Consider the following 16,359-nt stretch of genomic DNA (forward strand, 5'->3'; position numbering starts at 1 on the left):
CCGACCGTAACAAAATTAAAGCGGATCTTACAATTCGTTTTTTACTTCTTTTTTTTTACATTAAATACATAATGATGCTTTCAGTGCATACTGTACATACAATTCATTTTTAGAGTCTATATTACTTACATACACATATTGTGTGCAAGTTTTTGGCACGCATTAGTGTAACTTTTTAAATCAAAGCCGCGTCATGACTTTATCAGTGGGCAAATGATACAGTTGAACCAAGCGTACTTACGTGTAACCCAGGACTTGAATCAGCCGCATCTCCGTAACAACGCCCTTGGCATGCCCTTACTGTACATTGCATACGTTACGCTGCCTCTTCCCTCTCCTGTTACTCTTCTCAAGTCATAGTCAGGTCATTTGGGTTCATTAGCGTGAAGCCTGTTTCTGAGCAAGTGCAGAGCTATGTCACGTAAGATACGCTATGTAAGTGGGGATATAGCCAAATGTGAGTCAGGCCCTGTGTGTTTAAGGTAAGTGAAGAGGGGTAGTGGGATGAAGAAGGGGGCGGATGGTACTGCAGTCCCAAGGGATATTCGAAAACAATTTGGTCAGTGGCCCCTCACTCGAACACACAATACACTGGCCCCTCACTCGCACACACATTACACTGGCCCCTAACTCGCACACACAATACACTGGCCCCTCACTCGCACACACAATACACTGGCCGCTCACTCGCACACACAATACACTGGCCCCTCACTCGCACACACAATACACTGGCCCCTCACTCGCACACACAATACACATGCCCCTCACTCGCACACACAATACACTGGCCCCTCACTCGCACACACAATACACTGGCCCCTCACTCGCACACACAATACACTGGCCCCTCACACACAATACATTGGCCCCTCACTCACATATACAATATGTTGCCACACATACATACATACTATATTAATACACCTATGACGTGGTGCATGACCCATGTGACAGCAATAGCCGGCGACAATTAGTGGAAAGGAGGGAGGGCGGTTGGCTGAGCATCTGCAGCCAATGGGAGAAGGTGGCTGGTCCCGAAAGAGGGGCCAGCCACCAAGTAATTATTAGGGATAGGTTTTTTTTGTTCCGAACCCCGGAGACATGTGCACCCTCAACCCAGCCTGCCCCTAGTGAGGTGTTTAAATCATCTGCCCGGCTAGCTCAGTCGGTAGAGCATGAGACTCTTAATCTCAGGGTCGTGGGTTCGAGCCCCACGTTGGGCGGTCATGTTTTGTATATATGATGTTAGTCTTCAGTGCAAGGGTTTTGTTCTTAAGTCAAGATTATTAACTTGATAAATTAAATGTTTTCTTTCTTATAAATATTTTGTTTATTTTAATTACACTGTAATTTTTTTCATACTTTCTTAATATGGATGATGGCACAATTATCTGTTTTTTTATCTAAATTTTTATTGCACATGAAAAGCCAGTATTAGTAGTCCAGGCATGGCAAACGTATACGTATAATGGCCAGGCAGATGAATGATTTTTTTTCTGGATTCATATCTGCTCCTAAGGGATATTAAATATTAAGTGAGTTAAACATATTTAAATATTTTTCCATTGTATGCTGTTTTTGTTTGACTTGGGTTGAGACAAACAGCGCTCACCTGAGCCTGTGTGATGTCTGTGTGAGACAAAGAACCACCAGGTTTGTCTAAAAATGTTTAAATCCCCTTTTAGTATCACAAGCTCACAATTAATTCAAAACAGCCACCACAAAGGTTTGTTTCAAGAGCGCACACTCTTACAGGAAGCCTTTGGTCACTAAATTATAATCAAAAGTTGCATCAGCCCGAGTTATCATTACCCAGTCACCACTATTTCACTTATGTAGCGTTTCAATAGCCAAGCTATCTAGCACGTGAATTAGTGGCCCCCCCTCTCATACACAATACACAGGCCACACAATACACTGGCCCCTCACTCACACACACAATACACTGGCCCCTCACACGCACAATACACTGGCTCCTCACTTGCACACACACAATACACTGGCCCCTCACTTGCACACACAATACACTGGCCCCTCACTCACACACAATAAACTGGCCCCTCACTCGCACACACAATACACTGGCCACACAATACACTGGCCCCTCACACACAATACACTGGCCCCTCACTTGCACACACAATACACTGGCCCCTCACTCACACACAATACACTGGCCCCTCACTCACACACAATACACTGGCCCCTCACTCGCACACACAATACACTGGCCCTTCACTCGCACACACAATACACTGGCCCCTCACTCGCACACACAATACACTGACCCCTCACTAACACACAATACACTGGCCCCTCACTCGCACACACAATACACTGGCCCTTCACTCGCACACACAATACACTGGCCCTTCACTCGCACACACACAATACACTGGCCCCTCACTCACACACAATACACTGACCCCTCACTAACACACAATACACTGGCCCTTCACTCGCACACACAATACACTGGCCCTTCACTCGCACACACAATACACTGGCCCTTCACTCGCACACACACAATACACTGGCCCTTCACTCGCACACACACAATACACTGGCCCCTCACTCACACACAATACACTGGCCCCTCACTCGCACGCACAATACACTGGCCCCTCACTTGCACACACAATACACTGGCCCCTCACTTGCACACACAATACACTGGCCCCTCACTTGCACACACAATACACTGGCCCCTCACTTGCACACACAATACACTGGCCCCTCACTTGCACACACAATACACTGGCCCCTCACTCACACACAATACACTGGCCCCTCACTCACACGCACAATACACTGGCCCTTCACTTGCACACACAATACACTGGCCCTTCACTCGCACACACAATACACTGGCCCCTCACTCGCACACACAATACACTGGCCCCTCACTAACACACAATACACTGGCCCCTCACTCGCACACACAATACACTGGCCCTTCACTCGCACACACAATACACTGGCCCCTCACTAACACACAATACACTGGCCCCTCACTAACACACAATACACTGGCCCCTCACTCACACACAATACACTGGCCCCTCACTCACACACACAATACACTGGCCCCTCACTCGCACACACAATACACTGGTCCCTCACTTGCACACACAATACACTGGCCCCTCACTTGCACACACAATACACTGGCCCCTCACTCACACACAATACACTGGCCCCTCACTCGCACACACAATACACTGGCCCCTCACTCGCACACACAATACACTGGCCCCTCACTCGCACACACAATACACTGGCCCCTCACTCGCACACACAATACACTGGCCCTTCACTCGCACACACAATACACTGGCCCTTCACTCGCACACACAATACACTGGCCCCTCACTCGCACACACAATACACTGGCCCCTCACTAACACACAATACACTGGCCCCTCACTCGCACACACAATACACTGGCCCTTCACTCGCACACACAATACACTGGCCCCTCACTCGCACACACAATACACTGGCCCCTCACTAACACACAATACACTGACCCCTCACTAACACACAATACACTGGCCCCTCACTCGCACACACAATACACTGGCCCTTCACTCGCACACACAATACACTGGCCCCTCACTAACACACAATACACTGGCCCCTCACTAACACACAATACACTGGCCCCTCACTCACACACAATACACTGGCCCCTCACTCACACACACAATACACTGGCCCCTCACTCGCACACACAATACACTGGTCCCTCACTTGCACACACAATACACTGGCCCCTCACTTGCACACACAATACACTGGCCCCTCACTCACACACAATACACTGGCCCCTCACTCGCACACACAATACACTGGCCCCTCACTCGCACACACAATACACTGGCCCCTCACTCGCACACACAATACACTGGCCCCTCACTCGCACACACAATACACTGGCCCTTCACTCGCACACACAATACACTGGCCCTTCACTCGCACACACAATACACTGGCCCCTCACTCGCACACACAATACACTGGCCCCTCACTAACACACAATACACTGGCCCCTCACTCGCACACACAATACACTGGCCCTTCACTCGCACACACAATACACTGGCCCCTCACTCGCACACACAATACACTGGCCCCTCACTAACACACAATACACTGACCCCTCACTAACACACAATACACTGGCCCCTCACTCGCACACACAATACACTGGCCCTTCACTCGCACACACACAATACACTGGCCCCTCACTCACACACACAATACACTGGCCCTTCACTCGCACACACAATACACTGGCCCCTCACTCGCACACACAATACACTGGCCCCTCACTCACACACAATACACTGGCCCCTCACTCACACACAATACACTGGCCCCTCACTCGCACACACAATACACTGGCCCTTCACTCGCACACACAATACATTGGCCCTTCACTCGCACACACAATACACTGGCCCCTCACTAACACACAATACACTGGCCCCTCACTAACACACAATACACTGGCCCCTCACTCGCACACACAATACACTGGCCCTTCACTCGCACACACAATAAACTGGCCCCTCACTAACACACAATACACTGGCCCCTCAGTCACACACACAATACACTGGCCCCTCACTCACACACACAAAACACTGGCCCCTCAGTCACACACACAATACACTGGCCCCTCACTCACACACACAATACACTGGCCCTTCACTCACACACACAATACACTGGCCCCTCACTCACATATACAATATGCTGTCACACACACATACACACAAACATGCTATATTAATATACCCCCCCCACACACACACACACCCCTCGCACTTACCTTGTTCTATCTGCACTGCATGCTCTGCAGTCTTCAGACATGGGACGGCACCTGTGACGTGGTGCATGACCCATGTGACAGCAATAGCCGGTGACAATTAGTGGAAAGGAGGGAGGGCGGTCGGCTGAGGATCTGCAGCCAATGGGAGAAGGTGGCTGGTCCCGAACGAGGGGCCAGCCACCAAGTAATTATTAGGAATCGCACAGGCCCAAATAGGTTTTTTTGTTCGGACCACAGAGGCATGTCCCCCCCCCGAGCCAGCCTGCCCGGGTGAGGGAAATTAACTCATCTGCCCGGCTAGCTCAGTCGGTAGAGCATGAGACTCTTAATCTCAGGATCGTGGGTTCGAGCCCCACGTTGGGCGGTTATGTTTTGTATATATGATGTTAGTATTCAGTGCAAGGGTTTTGTTCTTAAGTCAAGATTTTTTACTTGATAAATTAAATGTTTTCTTTCTTAGAAATTTGTTTTTTATTTTAATTACACTGTAATATTTTCATACTTTCTTAATATTGATGACGACACAATTATCTTTTTTTTATCTAAATTTTTATTGCACATGAAAAGCCAGTATTAGTAGTCCAGGCATGGCACACGTATACTTATAATGGCCAGGCAGATGAATTAATTTTTTTCTGGATTCATATCTGCTCCTAAGAGATATTAAATATTAAGTGAGTTAAACATATTTAAATATTTTTCCATTGTATGCTGTTTTTGTTTGACTTGGGTTGCGACAAACAGCGCTCACCTGAGCCTGTGTGATGTCTGTGTGAGACAAAGAACCACCAGGTTTGTCTAAAAATGTTTAAATCCCCATTTAGTATTACAAGCTCACAATTAATTCAAAACAGCCACTACAAAGGTTTGTTTCAAGAGCGCACACTCTTACAGGCAGAGCTGGATTAAGGCTTTGGGGGGCCCGGGGCACTTAAGACAGGGGGGCCCCTAAGATCTAAAATTAAGGGCATAGTGACACATCCTGCATTACATCACCTACAGCCCACAGTATGACACTTACAGCTCTCCCAGAAGGCTCGCCTAGGTTGTCTGCATAAGAAAAATCATTGTTTCCACAAACTAAAATACTGTACATTAAAACAATCATCAAAACACCACATTAAAATTGGTATTGACACCACACAATAAAACTAGCAATGATACCGCATATTAAAAATTCCGTTGATAATGCACATTAAAACTAGCAATGATACCGCACATTAAAACTAACACAAAAAATAAACATTGATAACATAACGCCAATTTTGACTAATTATATATATATATATATATATATATATATATATATATATATATATATATAATGTACTACAATTTTATTCAATATTTATTCAAAATTGCTAATGGATGTGTTGATGCACCCTCCTACAGACAAAAAGACCTGCATTGTTGTGTACACCATTGAACGGTCACCAAAAATTAGGATTGTCCCACTAGAATAACAACGTTTCACAGACTCTGCTGCTCTCTCCTACCTGTTCTTCTCACTTTCACCACCTGTGCTGCAGGTTTCCTTAGTTGCGGCTTGTCTGGATTCTGGAATGTTGGAGGACCTATTTGGAAAAAAAATGGGGACATTTAGAAAATTACAGCCAGCCCTGGCGTTAAATCAATACCACCCATGATTAATAATTAAGCCTTCCTCCAGCCCCAACATTAAAATAATAGTATTCATATTTAATAAATAAACCTATTTCCCTCCCTACAAACAGCCCCAGCAATAAATTAATAGTATTTGCATTTCAGAAATATACCTATTTCTCGAACCTGTCACTGCCATTAAATAATTCATAGGCACATTCTCCCCAAACTCACCCCCAAACTACCCCATCTTAAATTAATAGTCCCCACTATTGTGACTCTCTCCCCCCTTTTTCTATATACTGTGCCTCTCTCCCACACTTTTTCCTCATACTGTACCTGTTTCCCCGTTTTTCCTCAATCTGTGCCTCTCCCCCCTTTTTTCTCATGATGTGCCCCCCCTTTTTCCTTACTGTGCCTCTCCCCCCCCCTTTTCCTTAATGTGCCTCTCCCCCCCTTTTCCTTAATGTGCCTCTCCTCTTTTCCTTACTGTGCCTCTCTCCCCCTTTTCCTTACTGTGCCTCTCTCCCCCTTTTCCTTACTGTGCCTCTCTCCCCTTTTCCTTACTGCGCCTCTCTCCCCTTTTTCCTTTCTGCGCCTCTCTCCCCTTTTTCCTTACTGCGCCTCTCTCCCCTTTTTCCTTACTGCGCCTCTCTCCCCTTTTTCCTTGCTGCGCCTCTCTCCCCTTTTCCCTTACTGTGCCTCTCTCATCTCCTTTTTCCTCATAGTGCCTCTCTCATCTCCTTTTTCCTCATAGTGCCTCTCTCATCTCCTTTTTCCTCATAGTGCCTCTCTCATCTCCTTTTTCCTCATAGTGCCTCTCTCATCTCCTTTTTCCTCATAGTTCGCCTTTCTGCTTAATTGCCTTTCTTCACTTACCTTTCTATTAGCTTTTCTTTTCTTCTCCTCTCTTCTGTCTTCTCTCTTCTTGCTTCCTCTCCGCGCTGCTCCTCACTGAATGACAGGCGTGACTTGATGACGTCACGCCTGTCATTCAACATTAACAGAGCAGAGAGGAAGGAGGCACGCCGGCGCTGAGATCAGGTGAGTAAATCTTTTTTTTTTTTGCTACCCTGCTCCCCCCACAAACGAGGAGAAGCCCAGAACCTGCCGGCAAAACCCCCAACCCCCCCCCGCAAAAAAATAAATAAATCATGCCCAGAGCTGTCAGACAGCAACTGACAGCGGGGGCAGGTTAGGTCATACGGGCGACGGGGGGAAGTCGCGGAGAGAGGGGGGCCCGGAGCGGTTGCTGTCAGTTATAAAATGACAGCAGGAAAGTTCATGCGGCAGCGGGGGGCCCTTGGAGAGAGGGGGGCCCGGGGCACGTGCCCCCTGTGCCCCCCCCTTAATCCGGCTATGCTTACAGGAAGCCTTTGGTCACTAAATTATAATCAAAAGTTGCATCAGCCCGAGTTATCATTACCCAGTCACCACTATTTAACTTATGTAGCGTTTCAATAGCCAAGCTATCTAGCACATGAATTAGTTAGAACACAGACACAGAATGTTATTAAACCAAATTAAATATGGCAAAATAGCCACAATGTTTCAGGTATACAAAACAAGCTAACAAAATGAAATACAGTAATATCATGCAAAACAATTTCTGTAAACACAACTGCTCACAAGGTATAAGGAATCTGGAAATTGAGGTGAGCAGGAAATATTTGAATTGTTTTCTGATGTATGATGCTTTTATTTGTTTGATTCCATTATGCAGCATCTAAAAACGTGTTGTCCACAAACAATCTTCATATTTAAAATATTTTTTTGTGGCAACAGCGATATATAATGTTTTAGGTGTTTTATATTTTCAGAAAATAATCACAAAATATTTCTATACATCAATTTTCCATTATTCATTTATTTATTGGGTATGTAGTTATGTATTAAGGAAACTTAATTATTATTATTCATTTTTTATTTATAGGGCGCCACTAGGTGTCCGTAGCTGTTAGGAACTTACCTTGTCCCCGTTCCGCTGCGCTGTCAGCGGGAGCTGACAGCGGTGTCCATATCTTCAGCGCTGCTTCTGTTAGCGCTGCCGCACTTCCTGCTTCTCTCTGCTGCTGATCATGTGACTCCTGGGCGGGGAATTCAAACTACTATATCTTCCCTGCTCTGACACGCTGCCTGTGTCAGAGCAATGTGTTTCCTGTTCCTGGCTACAGTTCCTGTGTCCTGACTCCTGTGATCCTGCTCCCTGTTTACCCCTCTATTCCTCCACCTTCTGTGTACCGACCCGGCTGTGTTACCGACTATTCTCTGGATCTCCCTCTGGCACCGTATACCTGATACCTTCTGTGTACCGACCCGGCTGTGTTACCGACTATTCTCTGGATCCTGCCACGCACCCATTGCCTCCGTGCATCTACCGGTTACTGTTCCAGACCTACTACGCCTGGAATTCACGGCTAACCTGGGGGCCGCGACCTGCGGTTCTTCGGCAGCTAAGCCCACACTACCTTGCGGTGGTTCTTGGTGAAGACCGGAAGGCCGTTAGACTCCGCGCCCTAGGTAAGCCTGTGCTAATACTGACTAAGGCATCAAGATCGTAACAGTTTGCTCTGACCCCTTATCTAACTGATGGAAGCGACAGGGAATCCCACTGCGAGAGTACTACTGGATAACTTAGCGGCTCAGGTTGAGGAACAGGGGAAAAATCAAGAACAGTTATTACAGATTTTGCAGACTCTGTCTAACAGGTTGGATACGCTCCAAGCAGCTCAGGTGGCAGCTCCTAATCCTCCACCTGCTCCGGCCCCACAGCCTGCCCCCGCTCCAAGCGGTTCAGCTGTATCTGCTCCCACCACCTCTCAACTCCGCATACCTAACCCACCCAAGTTCAGTGGGGATCCTAAGGAATGCCGAGGCTTCTTGAACCAGTGTGCTATTCAATTCGAACTTTTGCCCGGGAACTTTCCCACACAGAAAACTAAAGTCGCCTATATTATTTCCTTATTGTCTCTTCCAGCGCTTATTGACTCCGGTGCAGCGGGGAACTTTTTACGAGCTGACATTGTAGAGCGGTTATCATTGCCTAGGCAACCCTTAGATCCACCTATTGCCATTACAGCTATAGATGGCAGTCGTATCATTGGAGGATCCATTAAGAACAGAACTGTTAACATGTCTCTACGCATTGGAGCCTTGCACACTGAGGAAATCTCCTTCTTAGTCATTCCAAAGGCTATCAACCCGTTGATCTTAGGCCTACCTTGGCTCAGACTTCACTCCCCCATTTTAGATTGGCAGAAACCGGAAGTTCTTGCATGGGGTTCAGAGTGTCATTCCCGATGTCTTCCCAGGATTCATAGACCTTGGGATTGCTCCATTGAATTGTTGCCGGATAAGATACCACCTAGAGGACGGGTATTTCCATTATCTCTACCCGAATCAGAGGCCATGTCCCTATATATTAAGGAGAATTTAAACAGGGGTTTTATCCGGAAATCCTCGTCACCAGCAGGAGCAGGTTTCTTTTTCGTAAAAAAGAAGGACGGCGGATTGCGTCCTTGCATAGACTACCGTGGCCTCAACGCCATAACGAAAAAGAATAGGTACCCCTTACCATTAATCTCTGAACTCTTTGATAGGATCAAGGGAGCTTCAATTTTTTCTAAACTGGATTTGAAAGGGGCCTACAACCTTATCCGTATTAAACAAGGGGATGAATGGAAGACGGCGTTCAATACGCACGATGGGCATTTTGAGTATCTTGTCATGCCATTTGGACTTTGTAACGCTCCTGCGGTTTTTCAAAATTTTATTAACGAAGTCTTTCAGGATTTCCTGTATCAATTTGTTGTCATCTACCTTGACGATATTCTTATTTTTTCACCTGATATTATTACTCATCGCCATCATGTCTCCTTGATTCTTCAACGCCTTCGGTCGCATCATCTGTACTGTAATGTGGACAAGTGTGTCTTTGAAAAAACACATCTTCCTTTTCTTGGTCACGTGGTTTCTGGCTCCGGATTACGTATGGACCCTGAGAAATTAAAGGCGATTTCTGATTGGCCCCAACCGGTTGGACTTAAGGCCATCCAGCGTTTTATTGGGTTCTCTAATTATTACCGCCACTTTATCAAAGGGTTTTCGTCTGTTATTGCACCCATCACTTCCCTGACCAAGAAATCTGCCAACGCTAAGACCTGGCCACCAGAGGCGGTAGAGGCCTTCAAGTATCTTAAAGAAGCCTTCATATCGGCACCTATTCTTCAACAGCCAGATTCTTCCTTCCCCTTTTTTCTCGAAGTTGACGCATCCTCCACTGGAGTAGGAGCTATTTTGTCTCAGAAGAATTCTACTGGAAAGTTTTCTCCCTGTGGCTTCTTTTCTCGTAAATTCTCATCCACCGAAAAAAACTACGGCATTGGAGACAGAGAACTACTTGCTATCAAATTGGCCTTGGAGGCCTGGAGACATCATTTGGAGGGAGCCAGATTTCCTGTTACTATTTTTACGGATCACAAGAACCTGCTTTATCTACAAACTGCATCCTGCCTCAATCCCCGTCAGGCCAGATGGTCGTTATTTTTTTCACGATTCAATATGATCATTACCTTCAGACCAGGGTCCAAGAACAAGAAGGCTGATGCCCTCTCTCGTTCCTTTGATTCTATGGATACCGAAGAAGAGAGTGTTAGGCCTATTCTAGATCCAGAATGTATTTTGGCTACTACTCCTACTCGGGTGATCATTCCTCACGGGAAGACTTTGGTTCCTCCACATCTCCAAAGTAAACTCCTTTAAATGGGCTCATGCCTCCCGTTTTTCTGGTCATGCCGGTATAAAGAAGACCTTGGAATTTATCTCCCGTAGTTATTGGTGGCCGGCTATCCGTTCGGACGTTCGACAGTTTGTGACGGCGTGTTCCACTTGCGCTCAGAATAAAGTTCCTCGTCAAGCTCCATACGGTCTGCTGCAGCCTCTGCCAATTCCGGATCGACCTTGGAGTCATCTCTCCATGGATTTTATCACAGATTTACCCTCCTCCAGAGGGTTCTCAGTAGTGTGGGTGGTCACCGATCGCCTTTCCCGAGCCGCTCATTTTGTGGCATTAAAAGGTCTCCCTTCTGCTCCTGTTCTGGCTCAACTCTTCATTAAAGAAATTTTCCGCCTACACGGCTGTCCAGATATTATCGTTTCTGATCGAGGAACTCAGTTTGTGGCAAGATTTTGGAGGGCCTTTTCTCGTCTTTGTGGAATTAAGTTAAATTTCTCTTCTGCATATCATCCGCAAAGTAATGGTCTCACGGAAAGAACGAATCAAGAATTGGAGAAATTCCTCAGATGTTTCATTTCAGCTAAACATGATGATTGGGTTGATTTATTACCTTGGGCAGAATTCGCCCACAATAATAATTCACATGACTCTACCTCCATTTCTCCCTTTTTTGCTCTTCAGGGATTTCATCCTAAAGTTCCACCCTTCAAAGAGTTAACCGCTTCTGGGGTTCCTGCAGTGGATTCCCTTCTATCGGACTTCTCGTCTAGGTGGGATCTTATCAAACGCAAATTACTTCACACCTCTGCCATCAGTAAAAAAGCATTTGACAAAAGAAGAAGACCGTCTCCACTACTCACTCCTGGTGACAAAGTGTGGTTGTCTACAAAGAATCTTCGCCTGTTGGTTCCTTCTAGGAAATTCGCTCCTCGATTTATCGGTCCCTTCAAGATCATTGAGGTCATTAATCCGGTGGCCTTTAGATTAAAATTACCCCCTACCTTGAGGATTCCCAATGTCTTCCACATTTCCCTTCTCAAACCACTTGTTGTTAACAAATTCTTCTCTTCAAGAAGACCTCCTGCTGCTATTTCTGCACCAGATCAGGAATTTGAGGTGAAGGAGATTCTAGATTCTCGGATTTCCAGAGGTTCCTTGCAGTTCCTGGTTGACTGGAAAGGTTACGGTCCTGAAGAGCGTTCTTGGATTCCTGCACGAGACCTTCATGCTCCGAGTTTGTTGAAGAAATTCCATACCAAGTTCCCTCTAAAGCCTTATAGGTTGTCCGGAGGCCACCCCTGAAGGGGGGGTACTGTTAGGAACTTACCTTGTCCCCGTTCCGCTGCGCTGTCAGCGGGAGCTGACAGCGGTGTCCATATCTTCAGCGCTGCTTCTGTTAGTGCTGCCGCACTTCCTGCTTCTCTCTGCTGCTGATCATGTGACTCCTGGGCGGGGAATTCAAACTACTATATCTTCCCTGCTCTGACACGCTGCCTGTGTCAGAGCAATGTGTTTCCTGTTCCTGGCTACAGTTCCTGTGTCCTGACTCCTGTGATCCTGCTCCCTGTTTACCCCTCTATTCCTCCACCTTCTGTGTACCGACCCGGCTGTGTTACCGACTATTCTCTGGATCTCCCTCTGGCACCGTATACCTGATACCTTCTGTGTACCGACCCGGCTGTGTTATTGACTATTCTCTGGATCCTGCCACGCACCCATTGCCTCCGTGCATCTACCGGTTACTGTTCCAGACCTACTACGCCTGGAATTCACGGCTAACCTGGGGGCCGCGACCTGCGGTTCTTCGGCAGCTAAGCCCACACTACCTTGCGGTGGTTCTTGGTGAAGACCGGAAGGCCGTTAGACTCCGCGCCCTAGGTAAGCCTGTGCTAATACTGACTAAGGCATCAAGATCGTAACAGTAGCGCCATACAGGGACAAACGAGATTACAATACGAGGTGAGACAGCACAGTACAGTAAACAATAATCACAGTAACTCAGTGAGCTCAAAGCACAGCTAGAGGGGCGGAGGAGAGGAGAGGGGAAGGTCCGCCAACGACGGAGTCCAAGAGGGGAGGCACGGATGACAGGGAGACCCCTAGAGAGGAGAGGAGGGAACGAGAGGACGCGGGAAAGAGGGTCCTCCAGGAGGAGGGCTAAGTAGCTGGAGAGCAGAGTTAACAGTGGTGAAGACAGGAGGAGAGAATACCCTGCTCAAAGGAGCGTACAATCTAAGGGGTGGGGTAGACAGACAGAGAGACACGGGGGAGAGATGGAGGAACGGAGGATAAGGATAAGGGGGGAGGGAGAGGGAGAAGAAAAGGTAGGAAGTTAAGTGGGAGAGTAGAAGGTTTTAAGAAAAAGGTGGGTTTTTAAAGCCCGTTTGAAACTGGACAGATTAGGGGAAGTCCTGATGGAGGGAGGGAGCTTGTTCCAGTGGAGGGGGGCAGCACATTCGAAGTCTTGGATACGCGAGTGGGAGGAGGTGATCAGGGGGGAAGAGAGGCGACGGTCATTGGCAGAACGGAGAGGGCGGGATGGAGCATGAATAGAGAGGAGGGTGGAGATGTAGGGTGCAGTGGAGTTGGCGAAGGCCTTGTATGTAAGAGTGAGGAGCTTGAACAGGATTCTGTAGGGGAAGGGGAGCCAGTGAAGAGATTGGTAGAGGGGGGAGACAGAAGAGGAGCGGCGGGAAAGGAAGATAAGCCTAGCGGCTGCGTTAAGTACAGATCGAAGGGGAGCGAGATGAGAGTGGGGGAGGCCAGTAAGGAGGAGGTTACAGTAGTCCATGCGGGAGATAATCAGAGAGTGAATAAGACATTTGGTGGCATCTTGGGAGAGGAAGGGCCGAATGCGAGCGATGTTGCGCAGCTGGAAGCAGCAGGATTTAGCAAGAGAGAGAATGTGGGGGCCAAAGAAGAGAGAGGAGTCGAGGATGACACCGAGGCAGCGAAGTTGGGGGACAGGGGAGATAGAGGTGTTGTCGACAGTGATAGAGAGGTCAGAAGGGGGCGAGGTGTAATCAACTATATATTTTTTTAATGGGTGAATTTTAATGATTTCAGTATTACTTACTATACATGTAAATGAGACAAATATGTACCTTGAAAAAGAGTTACTCAGATTAGTGAGTTTGGAATGAAAAGTAGACATTTGATTGGTTTTAATAGTATTTAGATGAAAATAAATTATAGAAAAATCACTACAAATTATTAAAATAAATTTTAAAAAAAAGTAACATGCCGTGACCCGGATTCGAACCGGGGTTGCTGCGGCCACAACGCAGAGTACTAACCACTATACGATCACGGCGAGCCACCCAAAGGATGTGTCTAAGGGTTCTGAATACTCCCTTTCTGATTGTAACCCAGACACAGCACACATGAAAGCGAATAGCATACATAATTAGCCCCCACCTACACTCCACCATTAAATTAAGACCTCCTTCCCTCACACATTATATTCATATACTGGCCCCCTCTCACACACACAATACACAGGCCACACAATACACTGGCCCCTCACTCACATGCACAATACACTGGCCCCTCACTCACACGCACAATACACTGGCCCCTCACTCCCACACAATACACTGGCCCCTCACTCACACGCACAATACACTGGCCCCTCACTCGCACACACAATACACTGGCCCTTTACTCACACACACACAATACACTGGCCCCTCACTCACACACACAATACACTGGCCCTTCACTCGCACACACAATACACTGGCCCCTCACTCGCACACACAATACACTGGCCCCTCACTCGCACACACAATACACTGACCCCTCACTCACACACAATACACTGGCCCCTCACTCGCACACACAATACACTGGCCCCTCACTCACTGTTAGATCTAAAATTCTGACCCAAGTCTGCCTGTGGTGTCAAGTATATCTGTAAGCGCTTCAATCAGTTGGAGAGAATTGACACAGATCAAGTTCTGTATACAAGGAATATTCTCTAGTTTATTGATACGATACAAGTTTTTATAGGCTATTGAATAAATGAATCCTACTTCATATGCATACAATTCTATACCATTAGTCTATGAGAGGCACTACTGATTAACTTTCTCACGTATTCTTGAAGCGTTTATTAGTCTCCCCCTTCTAAGGACAGATGAGCCTATTGTTTCTTATCTCAAGAGGAGTTGGAGATATGCTATGTGCAACATCAGGGGCACAGCTCCCATACTGCCAGCTGGGTATGAAAATGTTCATTGTTTCATACCTTGATACATTTATTTTGCTGTTCTCTATTAGTTCAACTTCAAGGCCATAGGCCCACATATTGCAAAACTGCAAGTCAGCAGAAAAATTAATAATCTCTTCTAGCAAATAATATTTCTATGCAAGTTACAATAAAATGGCTGAACAAAGGCCTTATGAGGCCTTAACAAAAAATCATATTTAACACTCACACACACAATACACTGGCCCCTCACCAACACACAATTCACTGGCCCCTCACTAACACACAATACACTGGCCCCTCACATATACAATATGCTGTCACACACACATACACACAAACATGCTATATTAATATACCCCCCCACACACACACCTGCAGCCAATGGGAGAAGGTGGCTGGTCCCGAATGAGGGGCCAGCCACCATTAATTATTAGGAATCGCACAGGCCAAAATAGGTTTTTTTGTTTCCGACCCCAGAGGCATGTCCCCCCCCGAGCCAGCCTGCCAGGGTGAGGGAATTTAATTAATCTGCGCCTCATGCTCTGCAGTCTTCAGACATGGGACGGCACCTATGATGTGGTGCGCGACCCATGTGACAGCAATAGCCGGTGACAATTAGTGGAAAGGAGGGAGGGCGGTCGGCTGAGGATCTGCAGCCAATGGGAGAAGGTGGCTGGTCCCGAACGAGGGGCCAAGTAATTATTAGGAATCGCACAGGCCAAATAGGTTTTTTTTTGTTCCGACCCCAGAGGCATGTCTGTCCCTGAGCCAGCCTGCCCAGGTGAGGGAAATTAACTCATCTGCCCGGCTAGCTCAGTCGGTAGAGCATGAGACTCTTAATCTCAGGGTCGTGGGTTCGAGCCCCACGTTGGGCGGGACATGTGTTGTATATATGATGTTAGTCTTCAGTGCTAGGGTTTTGTTCTTAAGTCAAGATTATTAACTTGATAAATTAAATGTTTTCTTTCT

At 47.0% G+C, this 16,359-nt stretch overlaps 4 non-coding genes across 4 annotated transcripts; 3 read left to right on the top strand and 1 right to left on the bottom strand.

Annotated features, from left to right (window-relative positions):
- The first annotated feature begins 1,153 nt into the window (after window positions 1–1,153).
- Window positions 1,154–1,226, top strand: TRNAK-CUU (transfer RNA lysine (anticodon CUU)). The gene has a single exon. It is a non-coding gene; the product is annotated as a tRNA-Lys (tRNA).
- A 3,905-nt stretch (window positions 1,227–5,131) lies between these two features.
- Window positions 5,132–5,204, top strand: TRNAK-CUU (transfer RNA lysine (anticodon CUU)). Its single transcript has one exon. It is a non-coding gene; the product is annotated as a tRNA-Lys (tRNA).
- A 9,214-nt stretch (window positions 5,205–14,418) lies between these two features.
- On the bottom strand, window positions 14,419–14,490 carry TRNAH-GUG (transfer RNA histidin (anticodon GUG)). The gene has a single exon. It is a non-coding gene; the product is annotated as a tRNA-His (tRNA).
- A 1,702-nt stretch (window positions 14,491–16,192) lies between these two features.
- TRNAK-CUU (transfer RNA lysine (anticodon CUU)) lies at window positions 16,193–16,265 on the top strand. The gene has a single exon. It is a non-coding gene; the product is annotated as a tRNA-Lys (tRNA).
- Window positions 16,266–16,359: the final 94 nt, after the last annotated feature.

Source organism: Mixophyes fleayi, chromosome 4 (assembly GCF_038048845.1).
Source record: "Mixophyes fleayi isolate aMixFle1 chromosome 4, aMixFle1.hap1, whole genome shotgun sequence".
Lineage (NCBI taxonomy): Eukaryota > Metazoa > Chordata > Amphibia > Anura > Limnodynastidae > Mixophyes > Mixophyes fleayi.